The sequence below is a fragment of the Etheostoma spectabile genome, unplaced genomic scaffold (genome assembly GCF_008692095.1).
Source record: "Etheostoma spectabile isolate EspeVRDwgs_2016 unplaced genomic scaffold, UIUC_Espe_1.0 scaffold00018867, whole genome shotgun sequence".
NCBI lineage: Eukaryota > Metazoa > Chordata > Actinopteri > Perciformes > Percidae > Etheostoma > Etheostoma spectabile.
This window is the reverse complement of record NW_022604531.1, coordinates 1-25,873: the sequence shown is the minus strand read 5'-3', so window position 1 is coordinate 25,873 and position 25,873 is coordinate 1. Positions and strand designations below refer to the sequence as shown.

The window sequence follows — 25,873 nt, the reverse complement described above, 5'->3', positions numbered from 1 at the left end:
TGGATGCACGCCCTCATCAGTCACCGGTGGAGTCCCTTTCTGATTCCTCCTTGAAATCCTGTTTGTGACGCCAAACTGTAGTAGAAGTTTCTTGTTACAGCAAGGGAGGAATTTGGCTGGAATTAAGACTCTGTATATAGAATAAAGACTGAAGGCTGCAAACTGAATCAAAGTTTAGTCTCCGGTGAAAGTTTAATTGTTTTCTGCAGAGAAAAATCAAAATGACAAGAACAGCCTTCACAATGCACAAAGTTACAGAGTGACAACAGTTCTGTGTGAATACAATCAGTGATACACTTCCTTATATCCAGTGCCCCCAGAGGCGAAAAACCCTTGTTTGGAAAAAAGTTTAATCTCAAACATAACAATCAGTGGACCTCAGGCAGACAGTTAGTTCCATTAAGTATTTCTGAATCTGCCCTCCTTGTGTCAAGTGTCTTGACCGGTCATTCTATCTTAGCTGAAAAAGAACATCTTGTCTCTTGGATAGGCCATGGTCTCGACCTGGGACCTGCCATGATAAACACAAAACTGTTTCTGTCGGACTTTAGGCCATTTGTCCTTGGAGGACAAATGCAAAGTCATAGCAAATTCAGTTGTCTTCTACAAGGAGAAGACACTGAGGACAGATTCAGAAGTCATATACTCTGAGAGGCATTGGAGATCTTATCATGAATAATTAATATGAAAATCATTGGTTAAATTTAATTTTCCATTACAAGATACTGTTTGAAAAAATGAAAAGAATTGTTATTGACATAGAGGCAGATGAAGTGTTTATGACCCATCAATGATGACAAAAGGATACATCCGCTGTCGGGGGTCTGATTTAAAAGAAATGGTACTCTTTAAAATGTTGGGGTTCTAGCGTTAAATTAATAAGGAAGAATTTGACAAATATAAATCAACCAAAACAAGTCCAGGAACTTAGTCTTTCAAATGTTACACCTGTATCTGTCAAGTCCTGACCATTCCCTGACCGGGAATTGAACCCGGGCCGCAGCGGTGAGAGCGCTGAATCCTAGCCACTAGACCATCAGGGAGTCACATCTTCCAAGTTTATCTTTGTAGATGTGAGTTTCCTTTTCACTTACTGGAATAACTCATATTGTTTTAGGCGAGGAATGGCGCCTGGCTAGAGCTTCAGAAGGAAGGCCATGACAGATTACACATCTGTCACATAGTCAGTTTGTAGTCTTAAATACCAAGTCTCTTGCTGTTCCTTGACTAGTTGGCCCCCCCTGCTTTGCATCGCTCCGGGTATGTAGAAAAAAAATCTGTTATGCACCTTTGCATTGCGCTAAAATGTCAAAATTTGGACCTGAATCCAACAATAACAATACTCGACACTCACATACTCACACTCACATCACTAAAGGATTTTTAGGAACACCATACTAATACTGTGTTTGACCTGATTCTTCATAGAAATGTTGGCCCATATTGATAGGATAGCATCTTGCAGTTGATGGAGATTTGTGGGATGCATATCCAGGGCACGAAGCTCCCGTTCCACCACATCCCAGTGAGAATTACCACGATGGTTTGGACTGGTAATTTCTTGTTGCATCACCCTTTCTGATTGTCAGATGGGAAATAGACTGACAGTTGGGTCAATATTGTGCAATTATCTTCAAAATTTCCAACTGTGTCCACAATTACACTGCCAGATGGAAAATAAACTGATACTGTCTTCATGGTCTAAATGTGTCAAATATTGTCGTACAATGCCCACATTGAGTCCAGATGTGTTGGTTCCTGATCCATGCTAAACCCCAAAAGATCAGAACTATGCCAAGGGCACCTGGATTTGGTAAAAGGTTCTCCGGGTTTTGTCTTTAATCCAAGAGACTTCTTTAGTGTTTTTTTTTTACACAGAAAAGGTTGGACACAGTGCCCACTCCCCCACCCATATCTGACAATTGAAAGCTGTGGGGAAAGGGGGGTTCCAAAGCTAATAGACCATCAACAAGCAGTTCTGAGGCACTATACTGGCCCATTCAGGATGAACACTGTACACTCTGACTGCAGCAACACAAGTTCAAATTTCAGTGATACCTAATTTTATGGTGATTACGAGACTGAATGCAAGTGTGTATCCCCCATGTAACTCAAAGCCTATCACTTCCAGTCAATACTGTCAAATTTGGAGCTCCTTCAATTACATTAACAAGCAGGTGACTCCTCAACATGCCCCACTAACGTAGTGTTTACAGTCTAAATGGCCAGGACATTAAACCTGTAAGCTCACTTTAAACTAGATGTGGAAAGTTGAAAGGTTGATCTTTTTCACAGTGCTGTGGCTTAAAAACCAGGTTCCACTGAGATTTGAACTCAGATGTTAGATTCAGAGTCCAGAATGCTACCATTACACCATGGAACCTTTGAACTTGCTAGAAAGGTTTTCTATGCAGTTATTTCATAATATCCACATGTGTGACATTAAAGACACAAAAATAACAACAAAGATGAAAAAGCAACAATCACTGGCCAACTTAAGTCTATTTCCAGTCTGTTGATGTCTAACAAAGTGTCTGTTGCTGCAAGTGTCTGACGTGAAATGTCTCCACCTGCTGTAGAGTAAACCTAATGACATGTTAAGTTTATTTCGTCCATAAAAATGGAAACTACAGTGCTCATACCCGCCGTAACACCCATAAAAAACCAGAGTATACACAATATACTACAGTGCAAGTACATAATACGGTAAAATAGAAACTGTAAAAAATGTACATTTAAGTGCTTGTTGTGCTGTCTGATAGTTTGAGGTATAAAAGAGAGAGTATACCGCTTAGTTTGTGTGACAGGAGGTCTTAGTCTACCACTACGTTCTATAACCCTACCAGTCAGATTACCACAGGAGGTAATATCTGTTGCAGCTCTTTTAAAGACTCTACCATAATACCTGCTGGAGATGCCAGGTCCTCATACATGTAAAGCATGAGCTCTACCACTGAGCTACATCCCCTGAAGATTTTCAGATTTTTTTACTTTTTCGAGATAGACATAGACTTATCTTTATTAACACTCTGGCCCTGAGGCCATTTTACAGTTAATTTCCGTCTGGATTTATTTTATAAAAAGCTTGTAAAACATCAACCCTGTTGTCTACAGTCAAGATATGAACATCATTTTTTAGGACAAACTGGGTTATTGGAATATTTGGGTTGCAGTGAGGTCACCTGCATGTTAAAAATGGTTGTAGGGCCTTAAAGATAATAAATAAATAAATGAATCTTCCAGATATGTATTGATATCACAGAAATATAAGTAAAACCTAAGCCATTTTCCATTCTAAAACACTGGTCATATGTCTTGGGAGTCACACTGTGAAGAATAATCATTATAACTTATACAGTTGACAAAATACTGCTTTTTTCCAAAAAAAGTCAAGACGTTTTGCTCTCATGACATTTACTTATGCCAATAATAACATAATAATGTTCATATTTATTGATATTACACCCACAGCAATGTGATACAAGCAAATATGTGTGCTAAATATTGCATTATTTGGCCTTCCATAGAGTATATAGGCATTTTTGTCCCCTCTGGCCTTCCATACAAGAGGGGTTGCCTTTATCTCCCATATATGGGCATGTACTTCCTGAAACAATAGACGGACAGACAGGGCAGACGCGGATGAGCGAGCCAGCGACAGAAAATGAGCCAAAACGCTATGAATTAATATATAAAGTGGATCAATCTTGGATATAACAGTATGGATTTAAAGCCCAAAGAGGCTGAAGTTCCAGGCTGGATAGAAAATCACCTGTAGAGGCTAGAAAGACAGGGAAAAGACCGCCGTAAAGCCAAAAACGTCAGGATTTAAACGAAACCGAAAGTGAGTAAATCGCTTGTATGGTTCAAAAGTTATTAAACTATGAATCAGAGGTACTTTTTTACTCGTGGGCGAGTGTCTCGGGCTCAGAGGGTTAATATTTACATGGTTTGCAGAACTGTACCTTCTAATGGAGGTAAGGCCACTTGGGTTTTCTTAGGACTACTCTGTGGTATCCTGGTATGAGGATAAATCACAAAGTTATCTCCCTCTATGTTATTTAAGAAAGAAACGTCCCTGGGTGGACTTGAACCACCATCCTTTCGGTTAACAGCCGACTGCGCTGACCTATTGCGCCACAGAGACTGCGCTTGTCTGATGTTTTTTGAGCGGGAGCTCGATCTTTAAGCCACAAGCATTTGCTTTATGGCTTGTTGAGGTTGAGCTGCACGTGTATGCTTATCAGGCTATTTCCCTGTTACCCAGAAATTGGGGAAGCTGACTCATGCGGAAATGTAGAAGCTGGACGTGCATTGTATTGTTCTTTCATGTCAATTGAATTCTGACTTTGAATTCAAATATTTGGCATCCAAGAAAATTTTTAAACTGATGATGTATCAGTCATTTGCTGGTGGTTTCTTGGTCACAGCAACAAGCTTGATCATTGACATACAGTTGCACGCCACATATCACAAAACTGTTGGGTGGGGCCTAAGTATTTGCTTGTATTACATCAAGTTTTCCAATAACATTAACAAGCATAACGTTGATTACGGGCCTGTGTTGTCATGATGTGGAAGGTTGATAATTGCAGTAGTGTGGCTGAGTGGTCTAGGCGCTGGATTAAGGTTCCAGTCTCTCTGTAGGTGTGGGTTCAAATCCCACACTGCCATTTGCGTCTATTACATAGCTGGAAGGCAACCAATGTGATGTCTTACAGCTGTGGCATTTGGCCTGAACTTGGTGAAGTAACTAGAATCATCCATCACAACTTTGCTGAGATTGTTCCTTGTTAACCTGAGGTTCAACGATTGGTGAAACCTTCCTTTCCAGCACTTTGGACTAGAAAATCAACAAATAATTGTGATAATTAATCGTGATATCCATATTGATCAAAGTAATTGTCGTTATCATTTTGGCCATAATCATGCAGCTCAAAGAGATTTTATCAAACCAGGTTGGGCAAGTAACCTTTCTGCTGACTTCTTGTAAAAAAAGAAAGTACCACAACCCAAAAACCGTTACTGCGATGGCTGGGAATCGAACCCAGGTCAACTGCTTGGAAGGCAGCTATGCTCACCACTATACCACCATCACTGGACAATGTGATGTTCACTTCAAATCTTGTAACACATTTGGGCATTGAGACTGGTTCAAATCTGGCTCGAAGGAGCAGTCTTTTCCAGAGTTTCCCTTCAGGGATCAATAAAGATTTTCTGATTCTGATGTAGAGATGGACAGACAACCCAAAAGTATAATACTTCTTGCCGAGACATAACAAGAAACAAAAAAACTGACTATTGTAAGTAATGAATGGCTTCATGAATAGACAACCATCATCCCAATGTATGCCATTAACAGTCTATGAGTGGTCAATTAGAGTCCAATGACTTTCTTTGGGGCAACTCCTTTTTCCTCCAGATAGAGCTCATTCAGCAATAGAAAGTACCAGTTAGTGCTGAATATCTATTCCAAAACTCCCATTCTTTTATATATTTAGCTAGCGGTGGACAACTGGTGACATGTACTTGCTCTGCATGTGTTAGTGTCTGATGATGAACTCACAACCAAGACAACCCCAAAGAGAAGCACTTATGAACACAATGATCATCAGTGTCTTTATTTGAGGTGATCTGAATGTGATTACAATGACATCTTAAGTTACAGTCTTAACCAATAGAAACGTTTATGAACATTTGTGCAAAAGGTAGAGAAGTACTTGTCATGTTGTTGTGGCCGAGTGGTTAAGGTGATGGACTAGAAATCCATTGGGGTCTCCCCGCGCAGGTTCAAATCCTGCCGACAACGAGTGCTGTTTTTTAAGAGTGGTAGCCAACCAATGACACATCACAGTATACCAAATCGCAGATGTGCCTTCATAATCAATATTTTCTTATCTCATAGGTACTGGAAGCAACCAGTCTCCACCAATGTATTTCTTATCAATCTGTCTTACAAGATTTGCAGTGAACGTTGTATTGTCCAGCAGAAAGGGAACAGGTTTGTTACTTTTCGACTATGATTTATACCATAGCATTGCAAGCATTTTGCCCAGGTTTGATTTCAAGCCACCGCATATTTCAGTTTCCTTGCGGGAGTCATCCGAAAAGGATTAATAAAGATAAGTCTAAGTCTATCTCAGAAAAAAGGTCAAAAGAATTTCAAAATCTTCAGGGGATGTAGCTCAGTGGTAGAGCTCATGCTTTACATGTATGAGGACCTGGCATCTCCAGCAGGTATTATGGTAGAGTCTTTAAAAGAGCTGCAACAGATATTACCTCCTGTGGTAATCTGACTGGAAAACAACACAACAAGCACTTTGAACGTACATGTTTTACGGTTTCTATTTACAGTATTTATTACTTGTAGTGTAATATATTTACTGTATTACACTCCAGTTTTTATGTGTGTTGCAGCGGGAATAAAAGGTATGAGCACTGTAGTTTCTTTTTTTATGGGTGAAATAATCTCAACATGCCAGTAAGTTTATACTCTTCAGCAGGTGGAGACATTTCACTTCAGACACTTGCAACATCAGTTGCTGTGTTAAACATCAACAGACTGGATATATACTTACTGAAGATACAAAGCACAGGAAATAGTAGAAGATGGTTTCGATCCATCAACCTCTGGGTTATGGGCCCAGCACGCTTCCGCTACTAATATTAATATAAAGGCTTATATTGCAATCTCGTCACCCTACATGTAGGTGTACCTATGTTTAAATAAACACACAGTAGCAAAGTTTATGTAGTGTTTTTTTTAATTTTACCAGTGTTTTTTTTCTGTGAGGGACAGCTCTGTCAGGCTTATTTATGTAGCATGGAAGCTAGCATTGGCTAACTAGCAGCCAGCCTGCTTCTAAACAAATACTTTTTAATTATCTCAACACTTTTTAACAGTCAAACTGAAACACTGGCGGTGAGCTCCAGGTCCTGCAGCTGCAGACGGACATGGATAAACTGATTGATAAACTGACCAGACCTGCATAACTCTTGTTTCTTTGGGCTAGTTGTATTAGCTTTAGCCTGGCTGGTAGCAGCTTTCTGATTGTTTCTTTAAGCTAACTATATTAGCTTTAGACCGGCTGGTAGCAGCTTTCTGCTTGTTTCTTTAAGCTAACTATTTTAGCTTTAGCCTGGCTGGTAGCGCCTTTCTGCTTGTTTCTTTAAGCTAACTATATTAGCTTTAGCCTGACTGGTTGCAGCTTCCTGCGGTGGGAAATGGCCGGGAGACGTTGTGATTATGTTGCATTAATCAGGGGGTTTAGTTTGTATTTGAGGTAGGGTGACCAGACATCCCCGGTTTTCCGGGGACAGTCCCCGATTTGGCTACCTGTCCCCGGCTGGATCTGTCCCCGAAATGTCCCCGGTTTTCACTGTGACTGACAGACCCCGAAATTGGACTGAAAGAAAGAAAATACTGACAAAACGGAGCCGAAGGTCGCACACCCAAACATAAAAGTCCGCGAAATTCCGTTTGCTAAACCCACCGATTCCATGTAAATAATCAGTGATCTTAAAAACACGGCTTCTAAAACATCTCTGAGCACCGCAGGCTCCAGACCGCCAGAGCCAGCGGTGCTCAGAGATGTTTTAGAAGCCGTGTTTTAAGATCACTGATTATTTACATGGAGTCTGGTGGGTTTAGCAAACGGAATTCCGCGGACTTTTATGTTTTAAAAAGAAGCTTAATCTTTAACAGGAAGGTCGACCTAGAACTTAGAATCCTTCCCATAATGTTGTCAGACACTTAGAATATTAATCTGAGTCTGTTAGCAGCTAAACAAGCCCTTTTATGAACGTAAATACAAGCTGGACAATTATCCTATTAACTTACATTGCAGCGATCTTGTTTAATATGCATCAATGTCAAAGGAAAATATGTCCTCAATAATTTTTTGTTGTATCTGATTCTCAATGAGCTGTTGCAGAAACAAGCCTTGAGCAATAAAGCAAAGCTGTCATAGTTCAGTAAACATTACAACATTATGAATATTGAGACTTTCTATCTTGAAATATAAGACTTTCTATCTTGAAATATTAGGACTTTCTATCTTGAAATATTAGGACTTTTTATCTTGAAGTATAAGGATGGATTTTTTATCTGGAAATATTAGGACTTTCTATCTTGAGGTGTAGTGGAGTGGAGTAGGAAGTAGCAGCAGGGGTGGGTCTAGGATCATACCTTGGGGGGGTGGGGGGGGGGCTCAGCCCCTAATGAGAACAGCTCTAGGTCTAGTGTCCCCGTTTTAAGTTTTATAAAAATAAAAACATTACTTGTTTTGGAGGTAAATACGCTTCGGAGCTGAAAATGTCCCCGGATTTTGTCTGAGAAATCTGGTCACCTTACTTTAAGCTAACTATATTAGCTTTAGCCTGGCTGGTAGCAGCTTTTCTGCTGGTTTCTTTAAGCTAACTATATTAGCTTTAGCCTGACTGGTTGCAGCTTTCTGCGGTGGGAAATGGCCGGGAGACGTTGTGATTATGTTGCATTAATCAGGGGTTTAGTTTTGTATTTGAGGAGAACATAAAACCCCAACTACTGTAGCGTCACTCACTACCCATCAAATACTATGACATCACTGTGTCAGAGGCAGCTGTTTACCAACGGTAGGCTACTTTTCTACACACGGAGAGCCTCACTTCCATACCAAACCCCGTCGGACTACGTCACATACACACGTTGCCCACATGGCTACCTGTCTTAAAGGGGAACGGTCGGATGGTAATAATCATGTAAAGGAGAAACGTGAAAGGTTACTTTTCTATCAAGCAGCAAAAAAGTATTAACGTCAACATCGTAACGTCCTGCAATGTGACTTTCGCGCATGCGCACATCGCGATGTTAATGCTAAAACACAATATTGTCAGGCCCTAACTGACGGTATACTTCAGTAGCTAGTTTACCCACTTTTATCTTGGGTAATGCCACATGTAAGTATATCTTAGTTTATTTAGATACCCAACATAGGTTATACTACGTACACTGTATAACAATACATTACGTGTTTCTTTATTTCATCTTACATTTTTGCTAGCCTGTTGTGTAGTTATATTGTTTTTACATTATCTTTGTTTAATATCTGTGACTCATTACTATCTAAGTAACTGGTCATTGTGTTTTCCTCCCAGTTTCACCCTTTGTTACTCAAATAAACGTGTTACAGGATCCCGGTCGCCAGTGCTTGATGGTGGAAGGTGTTTAGCTGCTGGTCAGATTGCACAGCGTTACGTACGTGAAGGACAAGACATATTTCATGGTAAGTATTTCCAGGTGATCTCTGCACCTCTAATCTCTGCACCTCTGTTATTCTAATATACCATGTAATAAAATTGAAACAGGCAGTTTTGCATTTTCCACCACTGATTCATGGTTGTTTGACAGTAACTACCAGAAGCATTTCCAGGTAAACACTACACCTCTGTCATTGTAATATTACTACGTAATAAAATAGAAACAGGTAGTTTTGCATTTTCCACCACTGATTCATGGTTTTTATTTCAGAAACTACCGGGAGCATTTCCAAGTAATCACTACACCTCTGTTATTGTAATATTACCATGTAATTAAATCAAAACAGGCAGTTTTGCATTTTGCACCACTGCCTTCTAAATCTCTAACCATGCGCCATTTCTTGCCTAAAACAATATAACCAACAATATGTTAAATTAAATTTGATAGATGTAACTCCCTGATGGTCTAATGGCTAGGATTTGGCGCCCTCACCGCCGCAGCCGGGGTTCAATTCCCGGTCAGAGAATGGTCAGGACTTGACAGATACAGATTTAAAAGAGCAAGTTTTTGGTTGATTTGTCAAATTCTTCCTCATTAGTTTAACGTTTTAAAGAGTACCATTTCCTTTAAATCAGACCACGACAGTGGATGTATCCTTTTGTCATCATTGATGGGTCATAAACACTTCATCTGCCTCCATCACAATAACAATTCTTTTCATTTTTTCAAGCAGTAACTAAACCCCTAACCAACATTTTTAACTGAAAACCAATGTATGTGAGTGTCAAGTAATGTTTATTGTTGGATTCAGGTCCAATTTTGACATTTTAGCGCAATGCAAGGTGCATAACAGATTTTTTTTCTACATACCTGAGCGATGCAAAGCAGGGGTGGCCAACTAGTCAAGGAACAGCAAGAGACTTGGTATTTAAGACTACAAACTGACTATGTGACAGATGTGTAATCTGTCATGTCCTGCCTTCTGAAGCTCTAGCCAGGCGCCACTCCTCGCCTAAAACAATATGAGTCATTCCAGTAAGTGAAAAGAAAACTCACATCTACAAAGATAAATTTGATAGATGTGACTCCCTGATGGTCTAGTGGCTGGGATTCGGCGCTCTCACCGCCGCGGCCTGGGTTTGATTCCCGGTCAGGGAATGGTCAGGACTTGAGAGACTCAGGTGTGATGTTTGAAAGAATAAGTTGCTGGACTTGATTTTGATTTGTCAAATTCTTCCTCATTAGTTTAAATAAACTGACATCATCAGTTATATGACTTACAGTCCTCAAAGACGCACACAATCTCAACTGATTATCCTTTAGACAGCTAGTCTCTTTTTCTTTTCTCTTACTTTTTGTCTTTGTCTGGCCTTATGTATTTGCTTGTATTACATCAAGTGACCTGCATACCAATGACCGTAAAGATTAATATGTACAGTACATGGTTTTCAGAACTGTACCTTCAGATAAAGGCAAGGCCACTTGGGTTTTCTTTGGGCTGCTCTATATTCACCTGCAGAATGATAAACCCTAGAGTCGGCTTACTCCAGATTATTTAATCATCAAACGTCCCTGGGTGGACTTGAACCACCATCCTTTCAGTTAACAGCCGACTGCGCTGACCAATTGCGCCACAGAGACTGCACCTGTCTGATATTTTATGAGCGGGAGCTCCATCTTTAAGCCACAAGCATTTGCTTTATGGCTTTTTGAGGTTGAGCTGCACATGTCTGCTTATCAGGCTATTTTCCTGTTACTCAGAAATTGGGGAAGCTGACTCATTTGGAAATGTAGAAGCTGGACGTGCATTGTATTTTTCTTACATGTCAATTGGATTCTGACTTTGAATTCAAATATTTGGCATCCAAGACAATTTGGGAACTGATGATGTATTAGTCATTATGCTGGTGGTTTCTTGGTCACAGCAACAAGCTTGATCATTGACATACAGTTGCACGCCATGTATCACAAAACTGTTGGGGGGGGCCTTATGTATTTGCTTGGATTACATCAAGTGACCTGCATATCAGAATCAGAATCAGAATCAGAATCAGCTTTATTCGCCAGGTATGAGGACACATACGAGGAATTTTTTTTGTGTGTTGCTCACACTGTGCTTACACACAAAACACAAAACAACCAAAACAACAAAATATACACACTAGTCTATACACACAATATATACATACTCTAAACAGAACAATACAGAGGCCGTCAGAGATGGCAAAAGTACTCACTGCCCGTGCTCAAGTAGAAGAAGAGATAATTGTGTTAACAAATACTCTGGTAAAAGTAGAAGTACTGATTTAACTTCTTTACTTATGTTGTTTTTACACTTTTGTTTTTGTACAGACTTAACAACTTTTAAGGCTATTGTCACCGTTTTGACAGAGCCCTGCTTCCAGTCTCTATGCTAAGCTAAACTTGCTGCTGGCTGTAGCCCTTATTTTATCATTATCATTACTTTAATCCTGGTTTTAAGTACATCATGTTTGGTGCAGCCCAAGTTAACTTTAGCATTGTATATTAACGTTGTCCCCATCTCAAAATAAAGTTTTCCAATGGGTATTTGTTCCAGTATGGGAATGTAGGCCATCACTTTGTGCCAGACTCTCGGCCAGAACATCGGCATGAGGTGGAACAACGTACGCAACTCTGCAGGTAAAAGATAACATGAAACCTTGATAATGCAGGGGGGCGATAGAGAGATCTAATAAACCAGGCGCTTAACTGAATAAATGATCAAAGCAAGATCAGTGTGGGAAGGATTGAGAGGAGGAGGGATGGTTTTGAGGGGGGGTGTTGGAGAGAGAGTTGGGTGTTGTATCCGTGTCCATCAGTTCTCTTCTGTCATTAGACTCTTCTATTGGGTGACAAGTCACCTGTGTCCAAGAAGGAGGGGGCGGTGGTTAGAACATTGCTGCCACTGAACACTGGGCTCTGACTAATGTTGAAGAGCCATTATGCCTATTATTTAACGTCAGGACAAGAGCTCAGTGCACACACTATAGGCTCTCCATGCCTCTGTCACTAGGTGCCAGTTCTATGGAAAGTCTATTCTTCTTTGCTGATCATAACTCTCGCTGCAGCACGTGAAGTGTTATATCTTGGGTTGTAAATGCCAATTAACACATTATTTTTTTCCTTTCCTTTCCTTTCCTTTGAGTCACCTTTTCCCACTCATCTATGCTCTTCTTCCTCCTTGTCTTCATTACAGGGGACTGCAGGTGCCCAGATGCTTAGCTGGGCTGCATCATGGAAGACACAGGGTAAAAATTCACATCATAGCACACTGATGTGAACAACAAAACAAAACACAACAGACCTGTAAAAGTAATCTCTTCTCTGTTTGTTGACAAAATTAAACAGCAAGACTGTTTTCTTGTCGCTGCAATTTGTTCTGTTCATTTTACTTAATTAGACAATTAAACACCGGTAACCGAGGGATGCTTTGACTTTTACTCACAATCTCAATCACAGCTTGTATTTGATGCGTTGAAACATCAGACACCAGCATGCCCACCACCTTGAAAGAATTACAAAATTAATAATTAAAAGTATTTACTACACAGAATGTGATTTTTTTAATGTGATTTGGCTCTCCTAAACAGAGGGAACCATACAGATTTGAATTATTCATATGAGTTATATCCTACTACAGATGGTAACATTTATGTCAGATTGCAAAGTGGTGGCACAGACACCCACGTTCCTTACTGGCAGAAAAGTATTGAGCCGTTTTTAATTTTTTTGTCATGTCCTGGTCTCGATCTGTGTGTGTGCGTGCGTGTGTGTGCGCGCGTGCGTGTGCGAATGCAGATACTATCTACCCAGAAAGTTTTCTCGCTGCAGCGTTGATGAGTACATCCAGTTCTTGCTCCAGGGGGCGGGAGCTGCCTCTTCAATAAGCCGAACAAGGTGAGGGCCATGTGGGGCCTCTGAGCATCATTCATAGACTAATTAATTATTCTCAAGTCAAATGTTTATTGGAAAACACATACTAACATGAACATAGAAGGGCCATGTCGGGCCTCTGAGCATCACTTATAGACCAAGTAATTATTCTCAAGTCAATCTTTTTATTGGAAAACAGATACTTACATGACCATAGAATATTTTAGTTTTCTCCTTTTAAGAAATGCATATTAGTATCTCCATACTTCCAGCCAACAATCTCCTATATTACTGACACATTTCATCTCTCCTCCATCTGTACAGGCTTAGCAATATACTTAAAATATAAAAGTAAAAGTAGCCTTATGAATGACAAAGCTCCCTGGACCAGACACATGTTACTAGAGAACACACTGAGAAACTACAGTGGACATGGAGAAAAGACTCTTTATTCTTTATTCTTTATATGCCATTGCCTACATTTTAAATGGCCGTCTGCCAATAGGCCTAAAACATATATAACATATAGCCTATATATATTGACAGAGACTGGGACTCCAGGTTAATAAGATTCTGACCAAGTAGCAAGATATGAATTCAAGTGTGATTTTGTGAGAAGTCTGTGTATGTTCCAATTTAATTAGATTAAATTTTGTAATGGTAACTCCAGGGAATTATTTGAAATTTAGTGAGGACTAGATTAGAACTGGATTTAAAGCTAATTGTGGTTTCCAACTTCGGCCCAGGTGTGTCTGTTAAAACACAGACGGAGACAACTTCTCTCTGTTGATTTATTACAATCAATCATCAGTATAAACATGGGGGGGGGGGGGGCAGCTCTGCTATGAATGTGTGTGTGTAATAAATGAAATAAACAACATTGTAAAGGCTACCATACACAATGTATAGGAATCATATATGCTAGTAAATAATAACAATAAACCAACTACTAATTACATTATCTTAATGAGCAAGGACGTTCAACAATCGCCATTATATCGAATCAACAGCCAGGTGTAACCTAGCCAACAGTAGAAGAACGTAAACAAGCTAACTTTTAAATGTACCAGAACTACAGACCAACACAACAACAGGCTTACATGAACTGACAACATCATTTATATGACTTACAGTTCTCAAAGACGCACACACATTCTCAGCTGGTTATCCTCCAGACAGCTCGTCTCTTTTTCTTTTCTCTCATTTTTGTCTCCGTGTGCCGTGCGCGCCTGCTCGTGGTGTGAGGCGCATGTCCGCGCTATTCTCCGACATGGACTCCAAATCACACCTGATAGACAACCTTTAGTACAAAACTAAAGTAACAAGCCAATTTTGTAAAATGTAGGGAGTAGAAAGTACCGATATTCGAGTAGAAGTAAAAAGTCGCCCAAAAAATAAATAGTAAAGTAAAAATACCTGAAAATTCAACTGGAGTACAGTAATGAAGTATTTGTGTTTTGTTACTTCCCATCTCTGATGACCGTAAAGATTAATATGTACATGGTTTGCAGAACTGTACCTTCTAATAGAGGTAAGGCCACTTGGGTTATCTTTGGGCTGCTCTATGGTCTTCTGCAGAAGGAAAAATCCCAGAGTTGGCTCACTACAGATTATTTAAGCAGCAAACGTCCCTGGGTGGACTTGAACCACCATCCTTTCGGTTAACAGCCGACTGCGCTGACCTATTGCGCCACAGAGACTGCGCCTGTCTGATGTTTTATGAATGGGAGTTCGATCTTTAAGCCATAAACATTTGCTTTATGGCTTTTTGAGGTTGAGCTGCACATGTATGCTTATCAGGCTATTTTCCTGTTACTTAGAAATTGGGGAAGCTGACTCATGTGGAAATGTAGAAGCTGGACGTGCATTGCATTTTTCTTACATGTCAATTGGATTCTGACTTTGAATTCAAATATTTGGCATCCAAGAAAATTCTGGAACTGATGATGCATCAGTCATTTTGCTGGTGGTTTCTTGGTCACAGCAACCAGCTTGATCATTGACATACAGTTGCACGCCACCTATCACTAAACTGTTGGGTGGGGCCTTATGTATTTGCTTGTATTACATAAAGTGACCTGCATACCAATGACTGCAAAGATTAATATGTACATGGTTTGCAGAACTGTACCTTCTGATATAAGGCTGCTTGGGTTATCTTTGAGCTCATAGATCCTAGAGTTGGATTACTCCAGTTTATTTAAGCAACAATCATCTTTGGGTGGACTTGAACCACCATCCTTTCACTTAACAGCCGACTGCGCTGATCTATTGCGCCACAGAGACTGCGCCTGGCTGATGTTTTATGAGCGCCAGCTTGATCTTTAAGCCACAAGCATTTAATTTATGGCTTTTTGAGGTTGAGCTGCACATGTATGCTTATCAGGCTATTTTCCTGTTACTCAGAAATTGGAGAAGCTGCCTCTATGGTCTTCTGCAGAAGGATAAATCCCAGAGTTGGCTCACTCCAGGGAGCTCGATCTTTAAGCCACAAGCATTTGCTTTATGTGAGCTTTGCTAACTGTGAGAAACTGTCACAAACGCAGATGCGAGGTGATGCAGCGGCGTCTAGAAGCTGAGGAGACAGGCTTAATTGCGGGTGGTGGAACATGTCTATGTCTGTGGATCCTCATGGAGGCAGCTTAATTGATTGTTATGTTCCCTTATTTGTGCGATATAACAGAGATCTAATGTTTTATCAAACCGGGTTGGGAGAGTAACCTTTCTGGTTACTTCCCGAAAAATAAAGCAAGTAACGTCACTCAAAGAATGTTACTGGCTGGGAACCAAAGCCATATCAACTGCAACACATCTGGGCATTGAGAATGAAAATAAATGCTCAGTGGCTTCCAGTAACTATTTGATATTATAGTATTGTCCATGAAGGCACATCTGCCGTTGTCATAATGAGATGTGTGACCACAATAAAGAGCCCCTCTCGTTGTTGGCAGGATTCAAACCTGCGAGGGGAGACCCCAATGGATTTCAAGTCCATCGCCTTAACCACTCGGCCACAACAACCTGAAATATAGTGTAATACTGATTTGCACTAATATTTACACTGACTCACGAAAAAACACGAGTAAAATTAAAAAACACTGCATAAACTTTGCTACCGTGTGTTTATTTAAATATGGGTACACTTTACATGTAGGTGTATACTTTACTGCAAATTAAACTGAGATGTCAGGGTTTCAATCTCCACCTGTGAAAAGTGCTGCTTCTTAGCCGGATTACGTCTGGCCATGTCGTAAATAGTACGGGCGAGGACTCAAAACCGAGAATATATTGGGGCGTGATATTTTAATTGTTGTGATTGTTGTGTGCCTTTAATATCACACATGTAGATATAATGAAAGAAACTGCCTAGCAAACTCTTTTGAAGGTTCCATGGTGTAATGGTTAGCACTCTGGACTCTGAATCCAGCGATCTGAGTTCAAATCTCGGTGGAACCTGTTTTTAAGCCACAGCATAGGTGAAAACATTCAACCTTTCAACTTTCCACATCTAGTTTAAAGTAAGCTTATGTTGGTGGGGGCATGTTGAGGAGTCACCTGGTTGTTAATGTAATCTGAAGGAGCTCCAAATTTGACAGTATTGACTGGAAGTGATAGGCTTTGAGTTGCATGGGGGAAACAAACTTTGTATTCAGTCTCATAATCACCATAAAAATAAGCTATCATTGAAATTTGAACTTGTGTTGCAATAGTCAGAGTATACAGTGTTCATCCTGAATGGGCCAGTATAGAGCATCAGAATTGCTTGTTGATGGTCTATTAGCTTTGGAACCCCCCTTTCCCCACAGCTTTCAACTGTCAGATATGGTTGGGGAGTGGGCACTGTGTCAAACCCTTTCTGTGTAAAAAACTAAAGAAGTCTCTTGGATGAGAGACAAAACTTCTGCGGAGGACCTTTTACCAAGTCCAATGTCCCTTGGCCTAGTTGTGCACTTTTGGGGTAATAGCATGGATCAAGAACCAAAACGGACACATCTGGACTCATTGTGGGAATTGTACGGCAATATATGACACGTTTAGACCATGAAGACAGTTATCAGTTTATTTCCCATCTGGCAGGTTTATTTGTGGACTCAGTTGGACATTTTGAAGATAATTGCACAATGTTGACCCAATTGTCAGTCTATTTCCCATCTGGCAGGGACATTTCTGGATTCAGGTGGACATTGTTGACAGAAACATTGGTGGATCTTGATTCCCACCATAGGATTTGGCCTGTATTGCACATTCCCTTCACATCACACGCAATGCCATGCCATTGTCAAGCACATTGCCACAATGGTGACTTTCTTCCATGTCTCCATGAACACCCATATATTTGGACTGACAGTTGAGAAACCTTCCCTTGTTAACTATGACATGGATGACTGAGAACCTACAATAGAGTGACATGTTTAATTCACTATCTTATAATTTTTTAAACAGGTCCTACTGAACATCTGTTGGATCAGTCAGGATGGCCGAGCGGTCCAAGGCGCTGCGTTCAGGTCGCAGTCTCCACTGGAGGCGTGGGTTAAAATCCCACTTCTGACAACCAGTGTTTTCATCTGGAACTAATGTCTGACACATGATATCGCGATTAAAGAATTGATCAGTTCTTTGTATGTAAGAGGACATGAATGTGCCCAAGAAACGCAATTGCAAGTGCAGCGTTTTGTGAGCATCTTTATTGTCAACAGATGTAAAGTTACCATGTGTTTGTACACAGTAGACATATCTACTGCTGTATTCACTGTCTGTGGCAAGTCCTTCAAAACCTGTTCTTGACTTGCTTCTTCCCACATCCTCTGAACGCTTAGCTAACTAAATGACTTAAGTTGGCAAGCAATTGTTGCTTTTTCATCTTCATTGTGACTGTTGTGTGCCTTCAATAGCATACATGTGGATATTATGAAAGAAACTTCCAGGCAAACCCTTGCAACACTTTTAAGGGTTTCATGGTGTAATGGTTAGCACTCTGGACTTTGACTCCAGCGATCTGAGTTCAAATCTCAGTGGAACCTGATTTTAAGTTGCATGTATGCATTGGCTTAAGTTAAGTGTAGTATTTTGTTTGTGTTGTAGTATCTTGTTTGTGTTGTAGTATCTATAGAGATTTGTGGTGTAGTATGGAACCATTGTCCTGTCTTTTATGTATTATGAAACTTATTGCCGTCTGTCTTGGCAGGATTCCCTGGAAGAAGAGTTACTGTAGCTCAATGGGATTGTTCCTGGTTAAATAAAGGTTAAATAAAAATAAAATGAATCTGTAATATGTCCAAACATTCCTCTCTTCATTACCGACATACTGGAAGTCGGCCATGTTTAGTTGGATGCTCTCCAGTTGTTGTTTGGTAGATTAACATTATATTTTCCTACTTTGGGGACTTTTCATTTCATATTCTTTGTCTGACATTTTCTATTCCCTGTTTGTTTTTTCTGTGACTGCATATGGTTTTAAATCTGTTGGAGTTTCTTCAGACTAAAGCAAAGACACTGATGATGTCATCCAAAAGAAACATAAAGGACAGCAACCTGTTTCCAGAGGACACTAAAGAATGACGGAGCAGCAGGAAACAGAGCAGCTCAAATAGCAAACAGCTGATTTATTCATCTGACTCGTAGAATAACGCCAATGATTGACTTGTTTTAAATGTCTGGGAATGTGGAACAGCTCCATGGTGACTACCTGAAATAAAACAAGGCCACATGCTGATTATTGGGGACTTGATTTGATGGATTTATTCTTCCTGTTGTGTCTCTGTTTAAACTCCTAATTTAAAGGTAAAGTCAGGGTCCACTAAAGGTTGTGTTGTTGTTGCTGACAGACTCAGATCATTATTCTAAGTGTGTGACAACATTATGGGATGGATCCCTGCAGAGATAGACCTGTTAGTTAAAGAGGAACATCCTTTTAGTTTAGATCCTTTAGTTTCCAACCAGACCAGATCGGTGATTGTAGGAACAGTGGAAAGATGAACCAAGACGGCTTTTCATATATATATTTTCTTTTTCTTTTGACTATAGTTGTGTTTGTTATTAACAGAAATCAACCTGTTGACAAGAAGCTTCTTTTTTCATGTTCAGGAGAAGGCCTGTTTCCAGCCAGACTATGAATTGATTCCTGAAATCCCTGTTATTAATATCTAGTCAGTCCCATATGGTCTAGTGCAGGGGTCGGCAACCTTTACCACTCAAAGAGCCATTTGGACCAGTTTCACACAGTAAAGAAAACACTGGGAGCCACAAAACCCTTTTAAAATTTAAAATGAAATAACACTGTATATAACACATTTGTGCTATGTATAAACAAACTAAACTGTGTTACATTTATGAAATCAATGAACGACTGCAGAGAAAATGAAATAACATTTCTGCATGCAACAAATCATTTTTAACTCCGAAAAAAAACAAAAAACGTTGGGTTAACGGTTTGGTAAAATAGGGCTAGCACTGTCAACTTGGCTAAAATGGCAAAAAGGTCCTCAGGGTAAAGGACACACAGGGCAGCGCATCCTTTACCCTGAAGAGCTGTGTTCAGGTGTTCAGGTGTGCTGTCATGTCTACGAGACCCAGCCACTCTGGTTGTTCCCGGCTCGTCCAGTAACGAACGGAACTGACGGGGAATTAAACCTTTCGCCATTAATTTGCTCAGAATCTGAATGACAACATTCATGACTTCTGTGCATTCCGGAGGAAATGTTTGAGCACACAGGTCTTCTTGGTGCAGGATGCAGTGAAAAGTCAGCAACTTCCTGTCCAGCAACTTCTGCAGCAAAGCCACAAAGCCGTTGTGCGCGCCTGTCATACTCGGTGCTCCGTCTGTACCACTGACACCGGGGGGGTTATTCCTCTTGCTCTTAAACAATTCAAGACAGCCTCACAACCCCCCCCCCCCCCCATGTTTGGCCTTTAAGTGGTATCACTGGATCATTTTTACTTGTGGCCCAGTTGAGTTTACATACTGGCAGAACAGCGCAATTTGTTCAATATCACCTTAGTCTTTAGATTCATCACAGGCAGTTGAGGAGGCCACAGGCCACAGCTGAAATGATGTCTTTAATTTGCTGTACAAACTAAAATAAAATACATTTTAATTAAATATTCATTAAGTATTTTTTAAAAGCTGAGCCGCATCAGAGGGATCAAAGAGCCGCATGCGGCTCCGGAACCGCAGGTTGCCAACCCCTGACTTAACTGTACTAAAATGGCCCCCACTCACCAGATCTCAGCCCAATAGAGCATCTTTGGGATGTGGTGGAACGGAGCTTCGTGCCCTGGATGTGCATCCCAAAAATCTCCATTAACTGCAAGATGCTATCCTATCAATATGGGCCAACATTTCTAAAGAATGCTTTCAGCACCTTGTTGAATCATAAAGTTTATAGTAAGGGCATAGAATTGAATATTCCCAGAAATGCTTGTTACTAACCTAGCTCTGGGGAGTCACTCCCCGGAGTCCTCATGTTCTTTTTTCCCAGCATGTTCCCTTGGATCAGAGAGGCTCCGAAATCAGGGTAGTAGCTGTCGCCATGGTCCCGCTACACGTTTTGCGATGCCATGTTCATCTGCTACACTCTGTGGTGCCCTGCTACGTCCTGCTGTGCCTTGTAATGCCGCACAGTGCCCTGCTATGCCATGAACTACTACAAAGAACTGCTACAAACTACTATTTTTTCTAAACCCAACAGGCCCGTCAGACTCCACCTACCAACAAAGGTAACCACATGGTGGAGGCCCAGCCATTGTTTTGATGCACCATAGTCTTATTCCACATAAAGTGTGTGGGGTATAGCTCAGTGGTAGAGCATTTGACTGCAGATCAAGAGGTCCCCAGTTCAAATCTGGGTGCCCCCTGCAAGAATGTTTCTACCCTATCATATATATGATAGTTCTTGTTGTTGATGATACTTGAAAAAAGCATGCATGTAACTAATGTTGCTTCTTTCCAGAAACCCTTGTGCTTTCTCCCTTGTCAGATTTCCTTGGATTGTGGTGGCACCTGAGTAGTGGATGCAGCTGCTGCCATGGTCCTGCTAGACGCCCTGCACTATTACTGCTACTATTATTAGTAATAGTTCTTCTTTCTACCTTTACTGCTGCCATAATTACCACCGGTCATCTTTTCAATCCATTCTCTCTCTCTCTCTCTCTCTCTCTCTCTCTCTCTCTCTCTCCCCCTCTCCCCCAACTGGTTGTGTCAGATGACTGCCCACCATGAGCCAGTTTTAGTTTGAGGTTTCTGCCTGTTAAAAAGACATTTTTCCTCGTACAGTGAGGAAAAATATTTGAACACCCTGCTATTTTGCAAGTTCTCCCACTTCTCAAATAAATAGCTGATTTATTAGCTGCTACCAGCTGGTCTAAAGCTGATATAGTTAGCCCAAAGAAACAGCAGAAAGCTGCTACCAGCCAGGCTAAAGCTAATACAGTTAGCTCAAAGAAACAAGCAGAAAGCTGCTACCAGCCAGGCAGGTCCTGCACTTGATATGGCGTTGCTGCACACGCCAGATTGCTCCATGCGCACCTGGTCCTGCAGTGGCAACCCCATGAGGTCCTTCCGGTTTGCCACTCCTAGCTCCTGCAGCCGCCGCTCAATGAGGCTGATGGTGGCCTCCTTTGGTCTGGCCACTCCCCAAACTTTGTCTGCAGCTTGCTGGACCCCTCACTGACGCAGAAGCCACAGTCCACATACAGCAGTGTGGGTGCAATGGCTGACTGGTGATAGAAGCTGGACGTGCATTGTCTTGTTCTTACATGTCAATTGGATTCTGACTTTGAATTCAAATATTTGGCATCCAAGAAAATTTTGGAACTGATGATGTATCAGTCATTTTTTTGGTGGTTTCTTGGTCACAGCAACAAGCTTGATCATTGACATATAGTTGCACGCCACGTATCACAAAACTGTTGGGGGGGGCCTTATGTATTTGCTTGTATTACATCAAGTGACCTGCATACCAATGGCCGCAAAGATTAATTTTGCCGAACTGTACTTGCTAATAGAGGTAAGGAAAAAAGAGTGATGAAAAGAGGAAATAGGGAGAGGAGTGCCGGATCTGTTATTGTTTTTAGGAAGCAGATTTACAGCTATACACTTTGCAAATCAGTGTTTCACCCTGGCTGCCATCTAAAGATGCCATTTGAACCTCCAGAAACTTGCTGGTAAGAAAGCACATGCAGATCCCCCCCCCCCGTGGCTGTGATCAGGATGGCTGCAGTATCTAAGTAGTATATGTTTTATGATTGTACTTTTGTTTTTGAATGGTACATGAACATATTTTAAAGAGTAGTTTTATATGCTGTGAATTTTGACAAACTGTTTTGATCACTTGAGGTATTTCCGTGTAGTCTTTCTTCTTTGACAGTTACCTTGCAATCTAAAACTGTATATCCTATTGTCTCTAGAACAATAGTTGGCAGTTGGAGGAGTAATGGCTCTTTACAGTGAATATGCAAAAGAGTTGTTCGCAAGTTCAGCCCAGGTAGATGCTCAGCCCATATTCACACAGACCTAAACCTATTCACTTAATGCTGGTTACAATATTCTAATAATCAACGATGCCAGAGAAAAATGACAAAGAGTGATAACATTTTTTACTGGCATTTTTTTATATAATATTGGCTTTTGTCTTGCAAAAGTTTATTTCCAATAACATTAACAAGCATACTGTTAGTTACGGTCCCTGTGCATCTCACAATGCTGTTAATAGTTGCATACAGGTAGTGTGGCCGAGTGGTCTAAGGTGCTGGATTAAGGCTCCAGTCTCTCTGGAGGCGTGGGTTCAAATCCCACCACTGCCATCTGCAAATACTACACTGCTGGAAGGCAACCAATGTGATGACTTGTAGTTCAGATGACGGCATTCCTTATGACATAGCTTGGTAAATACCAAAAGTCATTAGAGGAAACTTGGTAGACTCCTTGCTGACTCTGCTGTTAAAATCTGTACTCTGCCCTGGCTATAATGACCACCCAATCGTAGGTGTTTAATGTGAAATACTCATTCATTGCCAAAATTGACGGGGCGCGTGTCGGCCGTCACGGTATGCTACCTATACCATCCAAAGACTGAGACTGCAGGGATTTGTTATATATCTGCATATGTTTAACGTGTTCATATGTTTCTTTAATTTTCACAATGTTTAAAATCATCAGTTAACCTAGCCATTCTCATTTCCCCACAGTAATCTCGTAGCTTTCTTGTGCAGACATTTTAACATCTAAAACTACGGTGATTTACATGCTACTGCTACATTCATCAATCCGTCATTCTGTTTAAAACTATACCATACTTCACAAACATTATCTATTCACAATAACCACGCAATACTCACATCTCCGACAACTATGTGTCTGTTTATTTAGTTTCAAAGTGTAACACAGGTTAACATTAGTCATTTCAGATTTGTCTTACCGGCATCTTCTCTTTTCTGTTTTAAAAGGAAGTTTGCCGTGCACACCAGGTTTATAAGACGGTAAGACTTCCCGGTGACAGGAAGTGACCCGTATTTTAAATGATAAAAATTGTAACCCATAATAGCTTGTGGTGTGTTTGAACGTGGTTGATTATATCCCATCTTATCACAACAGCCATGCTTGTGTCCATGCTTGTGTCTTTGTCATGCAAATACTCTGGAAGTCTACTTATTAAGAGTATGCGTTGTTGGAATTTAAAATGTTATATGTGCTTAAACATTGTGGTGATTGCATTATACATTCAAGTCAAAAGGTAAAGCATTATTTCAGCATAAATGAAGACATGTTGGTCATGCATTAAGTTTGTTGTCATAAGTATATAGTTTTTGTTTTTTTTGTTACATTAAGATGTTTTGCAATACTTCTGTTTTATAAGATAAGATGTTCTGTTACATTTGTTAAATACAGCTCTACAAATGTGTCAGAAGTTGAATCGATGATGTTCTTCTTCATGGCCACTGACCTTTTGCTTTGCCAGTCCTGAACTGAGGGTCATAAACTTTAAGTCACATTCCAATTGAAAGATAACGAATAGGCACACACACACACCACTGTGGCCAAAGACCCCACCCTTTGGAATAAGACCAGGGGGTCAGGAGCAGAGAGTCAGACAGATTTGGGGTTGAGCCGTGTTAGGTTGACTCTGTATTTGTCTCTAGGATATCCTATGTATAAAATGGATTCACACATCCACATCTGAGATTTTGACTACTAAATGAATGAACCCTGAGAATGGAGCAGGATTTAGCTCCAACACAAGATAAAGCCATACAAAAGTGCAGCAAGATTTGCACTTTTGATTGGCAGAAAAACAGCAAGGACAAAATATTGGCCCTGTGACTGTGGGAATAGGTGAGACGCCTATGAGTTGAAATTATTTTTGGTGGGCTTTGCTGTTTGGCTAAGCCTTTTGTACATGTGAAAAACAATATGCGCTCTCCAAAAGGAACTCAGATTCTTAAACGTAGCCAAAATGTGACAGCATGGGAATATTGCCGTTGGCAGGAGCTTGACCAATTGGGAAAACCACAATTGCCGTCTTAACTAAAACTTTTTGTGCTTCCCCATGAAGCGCTTGGACGGGGTGCTAAGCAGCAGCTGTTATGTCCATTTCAAATTACTGGACCGTGACAACTGAGAACCGTCCGGGAGGGGGTCGCATCTGACAGCATAGAGGTGGTGGTCATCGCTTCTCGGCCTTTTGGCTAAGATCAAGTGTAGTATCTGTTCTTATCTTTAATCTGATATGTCCTCTATCAGGGACAACATATTAAATGGATTTTTAGCAATGGGAGTTGAAAAAGGGGCTTGCTTCATTCACTCCACGCATCGACCCGTATTGCAGCATCGCTGGGAACGGTGCACCTCTTCTGTCTTTGGAAAACAATTTACGATGCACATTGAGCTGCCCGTTCCAAAACTGTCAATGGACCTGAGAGCAATTGATATGAGTTGATCAAAAATTGTTATATTTATTGCTGATTTGAAAACTATTTACATGACAGCATCGAGCTTCAGATCCATGTGTTGTCATGGTAACAAACAAACTATATACAGAACGTTTTGCAACAATTAATACAACACATGCTGTTGCAATTATGAAGTAAATGTAATGAAAAAGAGTTTTCATATCAATATACTTTCTTTTTTTTAACTTTTTATTTTTGATGATCATGTGATTTTTTTTTTTTTGGTTCTTTTTTTATTTTTTTTATTTTCACACCAGGTATATTTGTGTGTGGTGTGTGTGTGTGTGTGTGTGTGTGTGTGTGTGTGAGTGTTTGGTGTGTGTGAGTAAGAGAGACACAGAGAGAGAGGGGCGGGGGGGGGGCAGCTGACAGTAAAAAAAAAAAAACTCCGATGGCAGAGACGCAACTGTAGTCGCATTTAAAACAAGCAGCATGTCTGAAACCCACGTTCACCAGAATCTACTGGTTACTATGTAAGGACTGCAAACCCCACGTTCACCAGAATCTACTGGTTACTATGTAAGGACTACAAACCAATTCACCAAAATCTACGGTTTACTAATGTAGGACTACAAACCCCACGTTCACCAAAATGCTATGGTTATTATTTAAGGACTACAAACCGAAGTTAAAAACAAACCTGCGTCTGAGAACCCTAAACGTTAACGGAACAGATCCGCAGACCGAATTGACTGACGGAGCAGGAGAGAGCGGAGAGAGAGCGAGAGAGAGCGCATTTCTCCATGTTCTGTGTGTGTGTGATTGATCCGAGCGGGTTTGTAGGTGGGGGGGGGG

General features: G+C 40.7%; 1 long non-coding RNA gene and 12 other non-coding genes across 13 annotated transcripts; 7 read left to right on the top strand and 6 right to left on the bottom strand.

Annotated features, from left to right (window-relative positions):
* Nucleotides 1-971: 971 nt before the first annotated feature.
* trnae-cuc (transfer RNA glutamic acid (anticodon CUC)) lies at nt 972-1,043 on the bottom strand. Its single transcript has one exon. It is a non-coding gene; the product is annotated as a tRNA-Glu (tRNA).
* Nucleotides 1,044-4,073: 3,030 nt separating this feature from the next.
* trnan-guu (transfer RNA asparagine (anticodon GUU)) lies at nt 4,074-4,147 on the bottom strand. Its single transcript has one exon. It is a non-coding gene; the product is annotated as a tRNA-Asn (tRNA).
* Nucleotides 4,148-5,026: 879 nt separating this feature from the next.
* On the bottom strand, nt 5,027-5,098 carry trnag-ucc (transfer RNA glycine (anticodon UCC)). Its single transcript has one exon. It is a non-coding gene; the product is annotated as a tRNA-Gly (tRNA).
* Nucleotides 5,099-5,727: 629 nt separating this feature from the next.
* Nucleotides 5,728-5,809, top strand: trnas-aga (transfer RNA serine (anticodon AGA)). Its single transcript has one exon. It is a non-coding gene; the product is annotated as a tRNA-Ser (tRNA).
* Nucleotides 5,810-10,805: 4,996 nt separating this feature from the next.
* Nucleotides 10,806-10,879, bottom strand: trnan-guu (transfer RNA asparagine (anticodon GUU)). The gene has a single exon. It is a non-coding gene; the product is annotated as a tRNA-Asn (tRNA).
* Nucleotides 10,880-11,849: 970 nt separating this feature from the next.
* Nucleotides 11,850-13,125, top strand: LOC116683003 (uncharacterized). The gene is made up of 3 exons (XR_004330502.1): nt 11,850-11,899; nt 12,456-12,507; nt 13,058-13,125. It is a non-coding gene; the product is annotated as an uncharacterized LOC116683003 (long non-coding RNA).
* Nucleotides 13,126-14,758: 1,633 nt separating this feature from the next.
* Nucleotides 14,759-14,832, bottom strand: trnan-guu (transfer RNA asparagine (anticodon GUU)). The gene has a single exon. It is a non-coding gene; the product is annotated as a tRNA-Asn (tRNA).
* Nucleotides 14,833-16,071: 1,239 nt separating this feature from the next.
* Nucleotides 16,072-16,153, bottom strand: trnas-uga (transfer RNA serine (anticodon UGA)). The gene has a single exon. It is a non-coding gene; the product is annotated as a tRNA-Ser (tRNA).
* Nucleotides 16,154-16,516: 363 nt separating this feature from the next.
* Nucleotides 16,517-16,588, top strand: trnaq-cug (transfer RNA glutamine (anticodon CUG)). Its single transcript has one exon. It is a non-coding gene; the product is annotated as a tRNA-Gln (tRNA).
* Nucleotides 16,589-18,081: 1,493 nt separating this feature from the next.
* On the top strand, nt 18,082-18,153 carry trnaq-uug (transfer RNA glutamine (anticodon UUG)). The gene has a single exon. It is a non-coding gene; the product is annotated as a tRNA-Gln (tRNA).
* A 2,761-nt stretch (nt 18,154-20,914) lies between these two features.
* Nucleotides 20,915-20,986, top strand: trnac-gca (transfer RNA cysteine (anticodon GCA)). Its single transcript has one exon. It is a non-coding gene; the product is annotated as a tRNA-Cys (tRNA).
* Nucleotides 20,987-22,851: 1,865 nt separating this feature from the next.
* On the top strand, nt 22,852-22,933 carry trnal-aag (transfer RNA leucine (anticodon AAG)). Its single transcript has one exon. It is a non-coding gene; the product is annotated as a tRNA-Leu (tRNA).
* Nucleotides 22,934-24,794: 1,861 nt separating this feature from the next.
* On the top strand, nt 24,795-24,979 carry LOC116683004 (U2 spliceosomal RNA). The gene has a single exon (XR_004330503.1). It is a non-coding gene; the product is annotated as a U2 spliceosomal RNA (small nuclear RNA).
* Nucleotides 24,980-25,873: the final 894 nt, after the last annotated feature.